A 17,432-nucleotide genomic window follows, 5' to 3' on the forward strand; every position below is an offset into this window, starting at 1 on the left:
GATGATCCTAACCCATAAGCTACTTTCTGGGCTAAAAACAAAACAATCAAAAAACCACAAATGAAACAAAACCCACAAACCACCACTGACCAGCTCTGTGAAATTCCCTACCAAGATCGTGAGTCCAAAGCAGATTAGTGTCTGAGTACCTGGAGGAGCTGAGCTGGCCATGACCCTATACCCAATTCAGTGCTGACTAACTTGGTTACAGACTAATTTTCAACTGTTTTCAGTTCATTATCAGAGCATCCTATTCATTGCTGTGGATGTCACTCAGCTAAAGATACGGAAAGCTAGACTATACTGTACTTCTGTGCATATTTCCTTAAAAATTAGTAACATATTAGGGATGTGATTGATTTTTTTTTCTTGAAACAGTGAGAAAAGTATGGGGAAGTCTTGAAAAAGCAGGAAAAACAGCAATGAATAGTTTCCTGGTTGTATCATCCCTGCATTGCCCTGTTATGAGACAAAGGTCTTGGGGGGAGAAAAAAAGTGTGTGGTCAGACAGTGGAGAGTACATGCCAACATATACTCAAGGATGTTTGTGTTTGTGGTAAGAGGGTATATGCAAGACGATTTCACAGTCACTTCTATCATGGTAATTAATTTCATTATTTAAATTTTTTTTCTTTGCGGTTCACTTACATATATCTGGTGGTGGTGCTAGCATAAAAGCTATGGAACTTGGCTAGTATTCAAATTCCATTGAGGTTCAAATTATTTTGGTTTGAGTGCTTACATGGAAGACAAATTGGCAGATACTGTGGGGTGATGGATTACCTTCTCTTGCTAGCCTTGTGTCTTTCCCCAGGGCAGGTCTTTTTCCTACTCCAGTGCTTATTTATAGGGCAAATAGTGAAGAATATCTTCCCCAGGGCCACCTGTTGATCAGGATACTATTTCAGCTTTCGTCACTTCCTCATAATGTTTACAACTATTTCGTGATGTAGACAGTGTGTTTTAAGAGCTGACTTTCCATATAAGTTCTTATATAACAAAAAATTTCCAAGAACCATTCACCACAAAAATCCAAACCATCTAAAACCAGCTGTCACTATTTGAAAGAGCTCTTGGACACAGCAACATCTGAACTTAAGCTTAAGAACTCAAATTCCCTTTTTTCTGATTCACAGAAATGCAGCAAACAAATATCCCTTTCAACCAAACATTCTGAAAATGAAAAGCAAAGAGCAAACAGAACAAAAGGCTTAAATGAATAAATTCTAGGAATTGTGGCCTTATATTACCAATAGCACTTGGACTGAGTGCTATTGACCTGGGAATATGTACCTCCCAAGAATATTAGAAAGCTTCATTTGATGATCTAGGCTGTAAGGTGTTTCATAGTGTTTTCCCTGTTACAGCAGTCCAAAAGCTGATTTTGTATATGTGTAATTTCTTACCATTTTCCTGACGAGATCAACAACAACAGAAAACCTAAAGTGGTAATTTTCTTGCTAGGAACACGTTAGGAAATTAGTTTCTCCCTATGGCATTCTTGACGCAGCACTGTAAACAGGTTGTAATCGCCTTCTTCAGCCCTAGAGTTCAACTTCAGACTGGGGAAATTCAACTTTATGTATCTGTATTTCACTGGGAATTTCACTCAGCAGCTCTGACCCTGGGTTAACCCCTAAGTGTCTGCTTTTTCAAAAGACATTGAGACTTATTCAGAGCAGAAGTATTACAGGGGAGACAAAAGTACAATGAATAGTTTACAATTTCTGAGATTTTTCTGAGTCCCTGACAGAATGAAAATACTGCAAAGAGTTTGGTCAGACCTCTTCTGACGTTGGACGGATTTAGTCCTTCCTCTAGGTTTCATCGCTAGCATTTATACCGTTGTACCACTGATGGAGTTTAGAATCAGTTGTAGCCTCCAAAAGCAAAATCTGTGATATTTTGTACTTCCAAGGGAAAAGAGTAACCTGAAGAACCTCATTGTCTGCTTTGCTTTAAAATAAGGAATTTGTACTGATTACTTCTCAAGATGCATCTCAGTCTACTCATTCAAGCAAGACTACCAGTAAACCTGTTTCTGGAGTTAAGCCCATGCCAGCTTTGTTTCTTTGTTATACCAGCAAATTGAGAAAATAAAGAAATAAATAAAAAGATTTCCTGTTAGAAACAGAAGCTGGTTCACCCTTTATCCCTAGTCTCTCAAACTTTACTTCAGGTTTCTCATGCCTCATAGGGATGAGTCCAAACACATCCTTGTAGTGTTTCCACTTGGGTTCTTGCGGCCCATGGTACTTCACAGCTCCTCAGGCAGCCTAGTTACTGTACTCGCCAGTGAAGCCACTACTTCATCCAGCAACAGCTGCCATAGTCTTCCCAAATTAATCCCACTCAGAGGAAGCTTTCAAAGAAATGCAAGACACAGCGTTCCACTTCAGATGCTTGCAAACAAGAGCGTTGGGTTTGTGAGCACGCTGAGTGCTCGAGCAAGCCCGGTAGCTCCCTGGCTTAGAAGCGCCAGTGGATGCGTGGATTAGCTGGAGCCTGCTGCAGAGCTGGGGCAAAGGAAGCAGCAAGCAACAGAGGCAGCAGCCTGTGCTGTCTGAAGCTGCAACTCAAGCCATCCTAGTGTGCGCTGTGGTTAGGCAGCACTTGAACACAAATGCTGTTTGTGTCCTTTTAGTCTTAACTGTCAATACTCTTGCCCTCCTTTAGTTGTTTGTAAGGCTTCCCTAAGAAACCCGTTCAGAAACTAAAGAGAAGTTTCCTCTTTGTTTTCCACACCCGGGGGGGCTGAGGCAAGTCAAAAGAATGAATCTGGACATTTCCAACTGTTTTAACCAAAAGGGAAGAGAAACTTGCACTGTGGGTGTACTGTGGCTTTTAGCCACACCTTAGGGCAGCAAGTGGGAAATAATTATGGTACAGATCAAAGTATATCTTTGTACATTGATTTAATTTGAAAAGAAACAGAGTTGTATCACATCAGTGTAGGGAACACCAAACCAGATAAGAACACCTGCTTGAACAGCAGGGCTTACTGGGAATCTTCTGCCTCCCCAGATTTCTCACTGGAGCATTTTGACAAGGGAGTCCAGGCTAGTTTATGAGCTGTCCTTCCAGCAACTGCTTCTGTGAAGGCTCGGTGTAGACAGTGCTGGTGATGAACTCCCTCCTTGCCCCAGTCAAAATCCTGGACCAACCCATGTTGAGATTCAGCGATGTTTTGTTCTCCTGTTTGGTTGCCTGTGTCAGTCAGACCGCGGGATTACATAGGTGAAAAATACAAATGACAAGTTACATGGCAGATCAGGCTTGACACGTCAGGGTTTCACAAATCACACCTCATCTGTCATGTCTCACTCACACTTAAACAGCTTAGGAGAGTTTCACCTTCCCAAATGCAGAGCAAGCCCAACAGGCTTGTATTTGACAGTGCCATGTCTGAGTGCAGACGGGTGCACAAAACATGCCATATATATGTGTCATTCATTATGAATGACATAAAGGATTTAACCCGATATTCAGAAAGGTCATGAGGTGTCAAATAATGTTCTGTCTTCCTGCATTTTCCATGAGAGATAAAATTAATACCCATACAGCACAATGAAATGGTTTCTAGTCAGAAATTTTATCTTCTTGTCAATATATATATATATATTTTTTTTTTTTCTGCTGCTTGGGGGCTTTGATAATGTAGCAGTGCTTCCTCTGAGACTTTTAGCACCCTCCTGCTCCCTGCTCTACAGTTGTGTGGCAGAAGAAGGATGGTGGTGGTCACAATAAAACTCTTTGCTGGATGTGGATATTCATCCATGCGGTGGCATCACTGACAAAGCTTGTGGATATTTTGTATTCCTGACATTATCCTACTTGTTACTATGGATGGCACTAAGCAGACCTCTCCTGGGATCAGTTGCTCTCAAGTCAAGGAGGGAGGGCATTTTTATACAGTGCCATTAGGACTAGGGATTACTGGGAGGAAAAATGAAAAAAATCCTGGCAAAAAAAAAATAATAAAAGAACTTCATGGTTATGCTCAGCTTTTAGTTACAAGACAGATGACCCCAGATGGTAAATGAAGGGGTAAACTGTCATCTTTATTATGGGCTTTGCAGCAGCCTCTAAATCAGTACCAAACATCATTTTTATTCTTCTAGCACAGCTTCCTGCTGTGCTTGCCATGAATTCATTGCATGTTTTTTAACTCATGACTATAGTACTGAAGAATATAATCCAAACAGATGGATGATTAATTATTTGAGAAGTAATTATAAAGAAACATGATCTCATACTTTAATGAGTAGTAGGATTTTTGGTAGTTGTTTTGTTCTCTGTCTTGTAAAACTTATTGATAAATTATAATCTAGATACCAAGACTTCAAACCAGACAAGAAAAATTAAAGAGCGTCATTTATGCAATTTGAAATTAGATTGGAGTACTAAAAAATGGAGACAATTAAAATTTGGGATGTCTCATCTGCCTGATTAAACATGCAACAAGATGTGTGACTGACACTCCTCTCCAATCTTCATTTATTTGTTTAATATTAAAAAACTCCTCAGATGTATATAAGCCATCTGCTGTTCTCACATTCACTGAGCCTTGCTATATTATGCATCTGCAAAGCATTTTAATTTGATGCCATTAACTATGGAAATTTGGTCATGAAATTTGCTCATTTGAAAATATGAAATTTGCTCATTTTCCAGTAGAAAAACCTCATGCTTTCTAGACATTTCTGATTATGGCCCAATCTTCTTTCCTCTTTTGTCTTCAACATCTCTATTTTCATCATTACCGTTAAGCTGCAGGCTGCTTTGGCGATAAATAACACCAAGTGAGTCACTGCAGACAGGCTGGGTCTTCCTCAACACCTTCAGGCCACTTAACATTGTTAGCTCCTCAGTGCATTGTGAACATCTGCACCCAGAGATGGGGCCCTTGCTCAGCCAGTGGACTATAGAGCTACCCTAACTTGTGGCACAGTGAATGTCATTGTCCAACATTGCCAGGGTAAGTGGGAAAGTGTGATAGCATGCAGAGTTTCAGACAGAGGAGGCAAGCATGCCTTCTGATGTGCAATCCAGGCAGGGAGGGATTCACCTGAACAAGCATTTGAGCTGGTCACCTTGCCTCCCTGCTCTACATGCTCTATTGCACCCTCCATCACCATGCCTTGCCTGTTTCTCTCCTGAGAGGGTGAGGAAAGCCCAGAGCTCTTTCCAAGAACAGAGTTGTAAGGCAGTGTCAGAGGATGGCCAGCCTGGGTTGGCTTCAGCCAGACCTGCTACGTGGCTGGAGGTGGTGAGCTGCTTCTCATTCCTCTGCCTGTGTTTGCCTTTCTTCCTACCGTGCCTTCTGCCTGGTGCAAGCTGTTATGCATATGTACAGTAACAAGCGTGGTGGGATTTGCTATGGCAGCTGCTGTAATACAGCAAACATATGGAAATGAGAAGGAATACATCAGTGCCATAAAAGAAACTAGCCCTTAGGTCCTGGATGTAAGCTGAAGCAAGACATGGCAGTTGCAGTCAGTTAACATTATGAGTTACTTCAGGTGTTTGAGTTACTGGTTGACTCTTATTTTTGTTAATTTGAACAAATTTTGTTGATTTGAACAAATACCTGTAGATTTCAGTCACTGGACTGCTTGCCAGGTGCAGCATCTGAAGGATTTAAATCCTTGCTGATGATTTCTTCTCAGGCTATTCAGGAGGTAACTACCATTTGACCACCAGTCCTGATACTCTGCTTCTACCAACAAAACACTTGGAAAAGGCCAAGATCAAGGAGAATAGTCCCTAAACCTTATAATGTAGGCAGTCCCTTATGTAGCACCAATTCTGTGACCTCCCCATGCCCCCGAGGGAAAAAAAATTGGGGTGAGGTATCATTGACTTGCAATTTTATTGTACCAGGCCTCATCACACAGTGGAAATGAGTTTATCAGGAGGAAGGTGGTAGCTCCTCCATATACAGCCCATGAGCGTGGCTCTGACAGGCCCCCTCCGTCCGTCAACCCGCTCATCTGCACTGAAGGGACAGCACTGGCACCACATAGCGAGGATTTAATCTCTCTCAGGAAAAAGGTGAGACTGAAATGTGCAACTTCTCAGTTGTGCCACCTCTCCTTTGCCACCTCTGCCTTGTACGACCCTCCCTTCCCCTTGTTCCTTGCAGGGACACAGCGGAAGAGTGCAGTGACATTAACACATGGCATCTGTCACTGGTCACAGGGCAGCCTCTCCCCTTGGGGTTCCTTCCAGTCTCAGCACAGAGTGCAGTATGTGCACTGCGTGAAGAACCATGGCCCCACCGCCAGCGAGGAGGAGTCAGCAGGAGAACTTAAGTTTGGTGTATTTCATTTTATTTTATGTCTCTTTGCTCCTAAATACCCTTTAGTCTCCCGTGCAGTAGAGAATGGAAAGTGGATAAAATGGCAAATCATTACAGTCACACTTTATCCACTTAATGTATAGAATGCGGATTTTAAACCAAAAGGACTGAGATGCAGAGTGCCTGGTGCATGTGCACAGAGGCACTCCTATTTATGATAGCCTCTTCCTCGACTGGATGGAGATTTAATCCAGAGCAAGCAGTGACTGGAGCTCACTGAACGTACTGAAGGGACAAGCAGGCACTCATTTCAGCAGGCACTAACTCAGCTCTTACTGTGGCTCTGATCATTGGTAATCATCTTTATTACTGTCACTGGGGCCAGTTTAAAAGACAGAGAACTTAAGGTCTGCAGGGTCTGCAGATCTGCGTCTGCAGGGTCACCCAAATAAGTACATGCTATATAGCATTAAGTGTGCCATGTCCAAGTTGCATGTGTCCTAGGGGTATTGAATTTAACATCTACTGTATTAACAGCCTGTGATTCACACCAAACAAACCAAGCATTGGTTATTTACAGCGTGATCAAAGATACCACTCACTACAAGGCAACCCACCCCAAAAGATTATGAGATTGCTAGAAATCTGGGAAAGATCACAAGTCCTCAGATAATGATCCCAAATGGTGCCCAACAGGTATAATTTCTGGCTGGGGAGAAAGGATATATCCGGGAGCAATGGCCACACTGCAGCCCTACAGAAAGGATCCCTTGCAAAAATAAGAACAGGAAGTCAACATAATACCAAGTTTTGGTGTCGGCAATAGGATCTCATGTCATGTTAACAGCAACAGGGAGTACAACGTCTCAGTTACTTTTTAACTGAGTGGAGGCAAAGTCTGGAGACGATATCAGATTTCCTGGCTATGTTTTTATGCTTTTCTTTTCAGTGTTCAGTAGCACTCTTAACTACAGTGAAGAATAATACATTTCTATTTGTGTCTCTTCATGTACCCCATGGAAGTTTTTTTTTTTTTTTCCCCCTCATTTCTCATTTTTCCCCTGAGGGAAAAATAGATGTAGAAAAAGCAGTCCTGTAAATGACAACACATTACTTTTAGATCCTGAACTTAGCTATGGTTAATTAGTTTATCCAGCTGAAAATGAAAAAGAAAACCTCATGCCCCACAGTAATATACTTTCATGTGTAGCTCCCAATAACTGAAGTCCTTTACGTTGTCCATGAAGAACAACCATTAAAGTTGTGTGTGAAAAAGGTGGCACAATTTGTTATGTATAATCCTCATATTTAATAAAGGACAAATAATTTAATCTCTCTTTATGAAGGTGGCCAACATCACTATCAAATTGCAAACCCTCATAAGACACCTTGAAAAAAATATCAGAAACATGAACGTAATGCAAAAGTCCAACCCTTTCTGTTAGTTTCCTGATAGTTCTCTTTCTCTTCTGTTGGGTTTCTAACCTCTCTGTGACTGGCATCTTTATTCTAAATTACTTCTCCCCTCTGAATATGGAATATTCTCTTTCCTATGTTTTCTTCTTTGATATACCTTTCAAAATTCATGTATATAAAAGGAAGAAAATAAAGCACTCAAGAAAAGGCAAGGGATACCTTGTGACCTATGAGCCTTCCACCTACACTGAGCTCAAGTGTAGCCAAAATTCAACTCCCACCCTATACTGACTGTCTCTCTGTGTCCTGTCCATTCAGGCTGAAGGAAGAAGAGCCCCAGGGTTGTAGTGATCCTTCTGCCCCTGCTGTGGGGCCTGGTGTTGAGGCTGGTGTCCTGGCACTGAAGCTTTGCCAAGTGGTGCTGGTACCACAGACATGCCTGTCCCTTTGTGTAGGTGACAAACCTCCAGTTCAGCTGCCACTGTGGTCACAGCGGTACAGAAAATAAAGTGGGCCAGGGCCTATGATCTAACTTCTGGGTCAAATGTCTCAGTGCAGCTCATCCAAAAGCTACTACAGCCTAAAGTGGACTTTAGTTAGTTGATATCCATCCATACTGACTACTGGGGACAGTCCCTGGCCCATGTTTTTCCCCAGGCCAAGCCATGCACTGACTGGAAGAGTACCAGCAGGCCTGGCTCAGAACCATACCAAGGGATTAATGACAGCAATGTTGGTTCAGTCAGCGCTGGTGCTCGAGGCCCCAGCTTGCTTGAGTTTACTAGGCAGCAGAGAGCCTGAGCAGCTGCTGTGCTCTCATCTTTACACCTAAACATAGCCATGGGCAGGCCCCAGGCCTCCTCTTATCAGACTGGGCTCAGGGAAGGAGAGGGGAAGGGGGAAGGAGGTTGGTGCCAGCACAGGTTTGCTTTGTGAAGGAGGTCCAGCTCTGGTCCTTTGCCAATGATTTTCTCTTTGCAACTACATGGTAGTTCCCACCTGAAGTCAATGGAAGCTGAATCTCAGAACATGACCTGGGAGCAACTGATATAGCTGCCATACAAAACACTGTGTTTTATAGTCAGTGGCTCCACTAAATGAAATGTCAAATATGAATGAAATCCTGTTTCTGTGGACAAACGTTACATAACTATTATTATTCTCATTTCACAGAGGAATGTGGTAGCAAGAGATTAAAGAGTATAGTCCAAGTCTCAAAGTGGGACTCCATGTCACAGACACAACTACAGTTTGGACCGTTAGGGTGAGATCTCACTAGCAGGCAGTGTTGCGTCTTCAGGAAAATCCAAGTGTCTTCTGTTTCCTTAAAGTTTCAGCAGCAGATAGAGCATTCCTGCCTTGCAGTTTTATAGCATAAAGGGAAAAGGGTTGCATTTTCTTCTTTGTTTCTCTGTAAGGCTTGGACCTAAAGTAACAGCTGTCTTAAAGTACAGTAAGTAGCCACATCCACCGAGGAAGCTGTTTTCATTCTTCTCCAGGAAGACAAAGACATATCTACACACCATTATTTACTAATGTGTTGGCCCAAGCAAGTTTTCATCAATTATTTTAAAGATCATTATAGAGGATGTGAGTGTTTTCAGAAGATAGCTTTTGCGTGGATATTCCAGCGAATGCCAGCAAGTCATCTGCAGGCAATTTTGAAGCAGAGACTTTGTTTATTAAGGACCCCCCACTTCTAACATACTGACTAATGGTATGCATAATTATGTGTCACACAGAGCAGACTGAGAGTCGTAATAGTTCCACTGGATGAGCAGAATGAATATCAAAGGTAGGGAGCTATTCTTGCAATACATTATTCATGGATGGCCAAATTTATCCCAGAAACTGGAAGTAGGGGAAGAACGCACAGCTTATAGCTCTTTTATTCCCAATAAATTCTGACTGCATTGTTACTTTTGCTACACACACTATCTCCTTCTTTAAACAATCTCCAGAAAGAGTTTTCAGGGCTCTTAGATAGTTATGCAGTGTAAATTTAAAAACTGGCATAATTAGCAACATATATTCTGTTTTACTTTAATAAACAATTGCTTCTGAACAGGAAATAACTAGTAACTGCTATTTTTTCTGGTGACACTGTCATTTTAATTTATTTGAACAGTAAATCATCTTTTGGGAATGTGAAATTTCTGGCAAGTCTGAGAAATGAGAACAATCCCTAAATGCATCAATAATTTTGTACTGCAGAATACTGCTCCAGCAAGTGCATTCCCTCGATAAAGGGGAAAGAACCCATCCATAGCCTTTCTAGACATACAAAGCAAAAGCCTTCTTATTATCTGTGAACTAGATTGCATCAAAAACAAGGCACAGCCCCTTTTTCAAACAACTACATTAAGAAGAGAAGCTGAATTTCAAAGTGCAAATGGTGCCTGACTTCCACTTTCACTTTTACAAAGTTAAACTACAAAGCTTTTTCAAAGAGATAAAACCAAGTAAGGTTTCTGTATCCTCTGTCATGATGGGAAGACTACATTACTGTTCAGAGGAGCATTTTTAAACTATGTATAGTCATATACTGGCTGGAAAGTTGCCTGGCGGAAAGGGACCTGAGGTCAATAGCAGGCTGAACATGAGCCAGCAGTGTGCTCAGGTGGCCAAAAAGGCCAATAGCATCCTGGCTTGTATCAGAAATAACATGGCCAGCAGGACCAGGGAAGTGATTGTCCCTCTGTTCTTGGTGAGGCTGCACCTTGAATACTGTGTTCGGTTTTGGACCCCTCACTACAAGAAGGACATCAAGGTGCTGGAGTATTTCCAGAGAAGGGCAATGAGGAGCAGAAGAGGGAGCTGGGATTGTTTAGATTGGAGAAAAGAAGGCTCAGGGGAAACCTTATTGTACTTTACAATTACCTTAAAGGAGGTTGTAGAGAGGTGGGGATCAGGCTCTTCTCCCAAGCACCAAGTGATAAGACAAGAGGAAATGGCCTCAAGTTGTGCCACGGGAGGTTTAGGTTGGGTATTAGGACAAATTTCTGTACTGAAAGGGTTGTGCGGCATTGGAATAGGCTGCCCAAGGAAGTGGTTGAATCACCATCCCTGGAGATCTTCAAGAAACATGTAGATTTAGAACATAGTAGCATGGATTAGTGGTGGACTTTAGTACTGGGTTAAAGGTTGGACTGGATATCTTAAAGGTCTTTTCCAACCTGAGTGATTGATTCTATGATTCTATGAGTTCTCATGTGTCCTGGATGGGTTACCTGGTTTGTAGTTAACCACAGGAAAAAAATAAACAAACAAACAAAAAAACACAGAAAGACATACATTTTTGACACCTGATTTCCAGTTTTCAAGGTGGCATGTGTGTGCCTGATTAAGAAATGTTTTGTTTTAAATATGGTTTTGGTCTATTTAGTTTTCCTCAGATATTCAGGAATTGACCATACTCTGAACTGTCTAAAGCTGAGTATGTTTCACTGAAAGATCAGGAAAGTAAAAACAAAGGATCTGGAAGTATATTTTTTACATTCCTTTGGCCTAACTCTGGGTGGGACTCAGATGCCCAAAGTAAGAGCTTGATTACCACATGTCAGGTGACTGGGCTCCTAAAATCAGATGTTTAACATAAAAATTCCTAAACTTAAGTGAAATTAATCTACTTCTACTCATACATATTCATGCTCATACTCACCTGAGTCCAACCCATTTGTTTTAGCAAACATTTTCTCCAAAATGATTTTGGTGTAGCTGAGAAGCTGTGCACCACCTACCTGACCGTACGCTGCAGGGCTCATCTATTCTGCTAGCTTCAATTACTATTTCACTATATAACTTATTCTGATGTAAAAATATAATCTAGTGATTGCTAGTGTATTATGAACTTCTGACTGAAGTGTAAATTATATTCTCCTGAGCTTTTGGATTTATTTATTTATTTTTACCATAAGATGTTTAGGTCACCCTAAAACACTAGTAGGTGTTTTAATTAGGTGTTTATTATCCACATCCAGGGCTGGAATTTCATGTTAGTTATCCAAATTGTAAGTGAATAATATTTCCTCTTCCTGGAGTGATAGAAGCAAGGAAATGATGTTTCCTGGAGATGATAACACCGTGTGCTTTCAGTTAATGGCAACCTACCAAAACCAGGCAAAAATGAGAATGTAGTTCCATAGGAGGAGTTGTCTATGGGGTGCTACCAAGTCAGATTTGGATTATCTGTTATGTTAGCAATCTGTTTGCAGTAAAAGAGCAAATTCAACTGTTAAAAGGAGGTATGTTTTGCAGTGTTTTGTCCTTACATACTGTATATAATTCACAGATTAGATATTAGCACTGTGTGTTGATTGGTCCCAGTGGGACTTGTGACATTTCAGCAATATATGCTGATGAAGGAGATGTGCTATTCTTTTTCTTCTGCTATATTTTTGAAATAGCAATCTTGAATGTGGTGTTTCTGCCACTAACCATGAGGTGGCATAATGTGCACATTGCGATGGCAGAAGAACTGTCAAACCTTCGTTTTAATGCTCCTTTGTAGATCATAGTCCTTGGCATATTAAATTTTAATGGTGAAAGGCAGGCTGTAAAACTTGTCAGGGTTTTAGAAACCCTACACTATGATAAAAGCAGTGACAAAGGTATATATTTGTGTGCATGTGTGCTGTGGTGCTTTTCATTCTAGCAAATAATCATTTTGAGTATACCACTTCCTGACGATGTTAAATAAAAATCACATTTTTTATTATTTTTCTACTTTGCTTTTCATTATCTACTTTTAGATATCTACTCTCTTTTAGAATGCTCCCTTTTGTCTGATTTATTGTTTTCCCAAATCTTTCTTCTTTCACAGGGCTAGGTTTGATTTTCCTTTCAGGTTCTTGTAATGTGAAATAGATTTACTGAGTTAAGAATAGTCACAGGTCTAATTTCTTAATAACTGGACAGAGCCATAGGATTGTCTTTTAAATCAGATACTTTTCACACATCTGATAATTACATAATTGAGTCTAATACTTCCCCCAACACACAACACTTTTAAAAAGGTGGAGTCTAAATTTGTATAATATCTTTATAAGAACACATGACTTTAATATTTCATCTTCAAACATCATTATAAACTCATTTTTGAGCACAGCTTTTCATATTTGCTTGCTTGCGGAAAGAAGGCCAAAACCTCTCTAATCCTAACACTAAGATTCCTGGCAGATTTGGAAAACTTCCTGGCAAGCCATAAATCAGTAAATGGACTACATGCCAGGGTCTTTCATCCCCTGTAAACACAGTCTGTTATATCCATCTTATTTTCATCACCAGAGCCCTTATGGTGAAGGGATGCAAAAGGGAGGTTATTTTGTCAGTGGAGGATAATTTATATAGGAAAAACAAACAAAACAAACAAACAAACTAACAAACAAAAACAAGGTTCTTCTTCCCAGCCCACAGAGTGAGGATGGGAAGGGTGGAAGAGATGAGGTTGGAACACTGGTGTGATGTAAGCCTCTGTCAGGGGAAGGGGGAGAAGGATGCTTAGCAAGAGGAGGAGGCAAGCCAGGAGCCACAGGTGATGGGCCCTTTCCCCCTGTGCCCAACAAGGACAGTGGCCACCATCCAGAGCTCACCAGAAAAGGCGGCCGTGACAAGGCAGGTCTGAGGTGGTGCCAGGAAGGGGCCTCAGTGAGTCAGGTCACAGAATCCCGGAGCGTTTGAGGTTGGAAGGCACCTCTGGAGATCATCTGGTCCAACCCATTGCTCAAACAGGGCCTAGGACCATGTCCAAATGACTTTTGAATATCTCCAAAGAAGGATACTCCACAACCTCTGGGCATCCTGCGCCAGTGCTTCATCATCTGCACAGTAAAGAAGTGCTTCATAATGTTTATAACAAACCTTCTCTTCTCCAGGCTGAACAGTTCCATCTCTCTCAGTCTTTTCTCATAGGAGAGGTGCTCCAGTCCCATCACCATCTTCATGGCCCTTTGCTGGACTCTCTCCGGTAGCTCCAAGTCTCCCTTGTACTGAGGAGCCCAGGACTGGACAAGGCACTCCACGTGGGAGTCGGGGTCAGTCAGGTCCCTGGCCAGTCACAGGCAGGGCCACAGCAAATCTCAGGGCCTGGGTTTAAATGCAGTTAAATGCAGCTCCCAGCAAAGTAGGGGAGGGCTCCGATGGGGCTCTCAGGGCTGTTTTCAGCAGGCTGATACAGGCCACAGAGCCCATGGGTGGGAGCTGGCTGTGGCAGTCAGGGCCATTTGCTCCTCTCTGAGCCCTGGGCTCCTCTGGGTTTCCTCCAGAGCTGCCAGCCTGGATGGGTCTTATGTGTGCTCCTGCAGGCAGGCAGTGGTCTCCACAGGAGTTATTTTGGTCTCTAAAACACTCCAAGGAACACTCCCCACAGCAGTCTAGATACAGCTGCTCATCGAAATTTCAGAGCAAACAGACTTATGGCCTTTATAAACCAAAACACGGGTGTGAATATATATGTGTAAGAGCAACACACAGGGTTATTGGTTATCACACACCTGAGGATCTGGCTGCAACCTTTAAGCCAGGCAGCTTTACTTGCTAAGAAAAACAACGTCCTGCTGCGTGGATTATGAATATCAGACCAAGGTGGTTTAGAGGAGCTGTTGGCTTTTCTGCCCAAGCACTTGGGTCTTTGTATCTGCTTGCCATTCTGGTTCTGGCTATACAGATAAAGCAGGATCGATACACCCTAGTGATGTTATGTTGTACAGTGTGGGGAGCAGATCTGTTTGCTTGCGTGTAACACAGTTCTCATTCCAAGTATGTCACATACTAGGAAATGCTGTAGCCCTTCCTTGCATATGATGCTCTACTAATTGGGCAGGTACGCAATGCTGTGGAAAAAGAGAAATTAGATTACTCTTTGAGTCATATTCAGCCAACTTATAATTCAGCTTCAGCGAGTCTGCTTGGCAGGGACTCACATGAGTGTTTTGAAAGCATGCTTGCATAAGACTGGTGTGAAATAAATAGGAAACTGGGACAGAAGGCTTAAAGCTGTGATATTAGGTCCCAGGGGAATAAGCAAAACAAGGAGAATCCTTTTCGCCTTCCCAGTATTATTTATGCATGGATGCTGTTTAGTGAGACTATCTTCTGAGTCTGCTGCTGGCTTTGAGAGGCAATAGACCATGCAATAGCAGCTATGCCACAAAGCTGTCACACACGGGACTGTGTAATGTGTGTGACCAACTAGCAGGTATTCATGTGGAGGAAGGAATTAAATCCAGATGCTTAATTTGTTTAAAATCAAATAAAATCATTCAAATTATGACTTGTATGAAGAAAATGGAAATTATGGTGAGAAACCATCATTTATCAGCCATTGCTTATCGAACTGTGGAAAGAAGCACATCTTACATGTAGCTGTCAAACAGCAAGCAGTACAGGCTTGATCTGTGTCCTTAGCTATTAAGAAGGACAGCCTTGTGACTGGTTACAGTGAAGCAGAGTGCTGCTGGTACACCAGGGTGATCAGGGACACCCTGAGAAGCTGTGAGCAGACCACCAGAATATAATGCAGATATAGCTCTAAGGGTTGATCCTGCAGCAGTAACCTTGATATGAAGCATCTTCTTCATGTGCCCGTTTGCATAGATCTGAATCCCAATTGTCCATAATGCTTGTAAACACTATTTCAGTGCAAATTAACTAATCTTCCAGGCTTATCACCTGTTATACTTCAGGCATAGTCAGCTCCCTGGATAGGGAGGACAGAGAGCACTCCTTTAAGGCTGTATGGATGTTGGGCATCCTCAATACCATGCAGTGCTATCCCACCAAACCTCCGATGTGAACTCAGGGTACAACACAGCCACCCTGCTCTAAAAGCATTGTTCTGGTGAGCAATAACATGGCCCATAGCTATTTCAGGCACTAAAGAACTGGTTTCTATCAAGGCATTTGGCATGGTGGGTAAGAGCTGAATTTGTTTGTGAAAAAGAAATGGCCCACAGATGTGGGAGGTGTATGTGGAAGTAACATTTTGCCAACTTGAAAAGAAACTTCTTCAGTGTACAAAAGAGCTCCCAGGTTGTAATTTATTATAATTAAACTAGATGAGACTGATTCTACAAGGAGGCAGGCCAATTAGTTTGGGATGTCAATTTTTGTTTGCCACCGTCAAAGTCTGTTAAGGGAACTTGATAGATTGCTGGGTTGGCTTTTTTAGATCAGATAATCCCCACGTGAAAGGCAGGCAGACAGCTGGGTGCAGAGAAGCACAGAGCAGTTGCCACTGTAAAAAAACACCTGCCAATGTGGGGCTTGAAGGTGACAGAGGTTTTGCTATGCCTGAGCTGTGAACAACTGGATGGAGAGAGGTGAAACTCAAGACCTAAACATGGAGCAGATCCCTGCGGGGCAGCTGCAAAGAATGAAAGAAGCCTCAATCGAAAGGTGTTTGAAAGAGAAAACAGCCACTAATAGTCTGGGAGAAAATCTGCCGTTCTTGAGGAAGGACTATATCCTTTTGAGTGGCCCAAATGTGTGGTTCCAGGGCTTTAGACAGGAAAAGTTAATTTTGCCACACATTAACCAGCTCCCATACTCTTCAGACTCTGATATTCTTACTAATATGTGTTAAATACCATCTTCTTAACAGGCTCTACTGTATGACTGAAAGAAAGCAGGTGTTAAATAAAAACAAGCACAATTCCCATGGTTTTAACTGATATAGCTCCACTGGAAATTCTTTAGAGTAGTTAGTGTCATATCCTAGCACTATAAAGACCCTTCACCAAATCCAGGTAATAAACTGTTCAATTTTAGAGAGCAACTTGGGATCATAACTGATCTTCAAAAATACATTAATTTCAATTTTTTGAGCCAAAAATCTCTATGGATCGGAAAGAGCTGGGATCATCAGCCCAATCAATAATACCTCCAGCAACACCAGGAATTTTAATACATAATCGCTCTATGTCACTCATGCAAATATTGGTTCATAAATATTTCTTTATACAATTCCAGTTTTCAGGTCCTGAAAACTGAAAATCAGCTGCTTTAAAAACAAAACAAAACAAAAAACCACTGCTTGTACCTGGCTCAGTCCTTAGTGAATGTGTAATACCATCTTTCTGCAGTCACATCTCCAGTTCTGCTATCAGTCAAAGCACTGTTGCAAATCTGATTCTCTGTAAAACTTGAATTAAGCAGAAACTTGGGGAATAGAAAAAGGTGTAGAAGGCTGAAGGACAGATCTTCAGCTGTTATAAACTGTTACAGTATGAGTTATTAATGCCACCAAGAGAGTTTACACCAACTGATAATCTACTCTGAAATGTGAGGATTGTTGGCAAATTCTCTTTTGCAGTACAGATTTAGTCATTTCCTGAAAATGCATGTTACAGTTAAGCTTAACAAAACTATCCAAGCTTATTTAGAAAGCCAACATTTATTTCCTATGCAACTGGCTGTTCTGTGACTCACCTAACACCTTACTGAAAGAATGTGTTGCAAAAATAAAGGAACTATTTCTCATGACTCCTTATCAAAATGTTACCCGATATGTATACTGTATTGGAGGACACAGAAATTAACATTCAAGTTCATTTATTACTCTTAATATTTTTTTTCCAGCATGTACAGATTACTTGGTACTATTTTGTGTCTTAATTTAGAAAAGAATGACAGTTTTCCTCAGCATTGCAGTGTGTGTTTTAGTTTGTTCTAATGAAGACAAATTCCTTTCAATCAGGTTTGTTCTGTTCATTAAATG

This window comes from Anser anser (genome assembly GCF_964211835.1).
Source record: "Anser anser genome assembly, chromosome: 2".
Lineage (NCBI taxonomy): Eukaryota > Metazoa > Chordata > Aves > Anseriformes > Anatidae > Anser > Anser anser.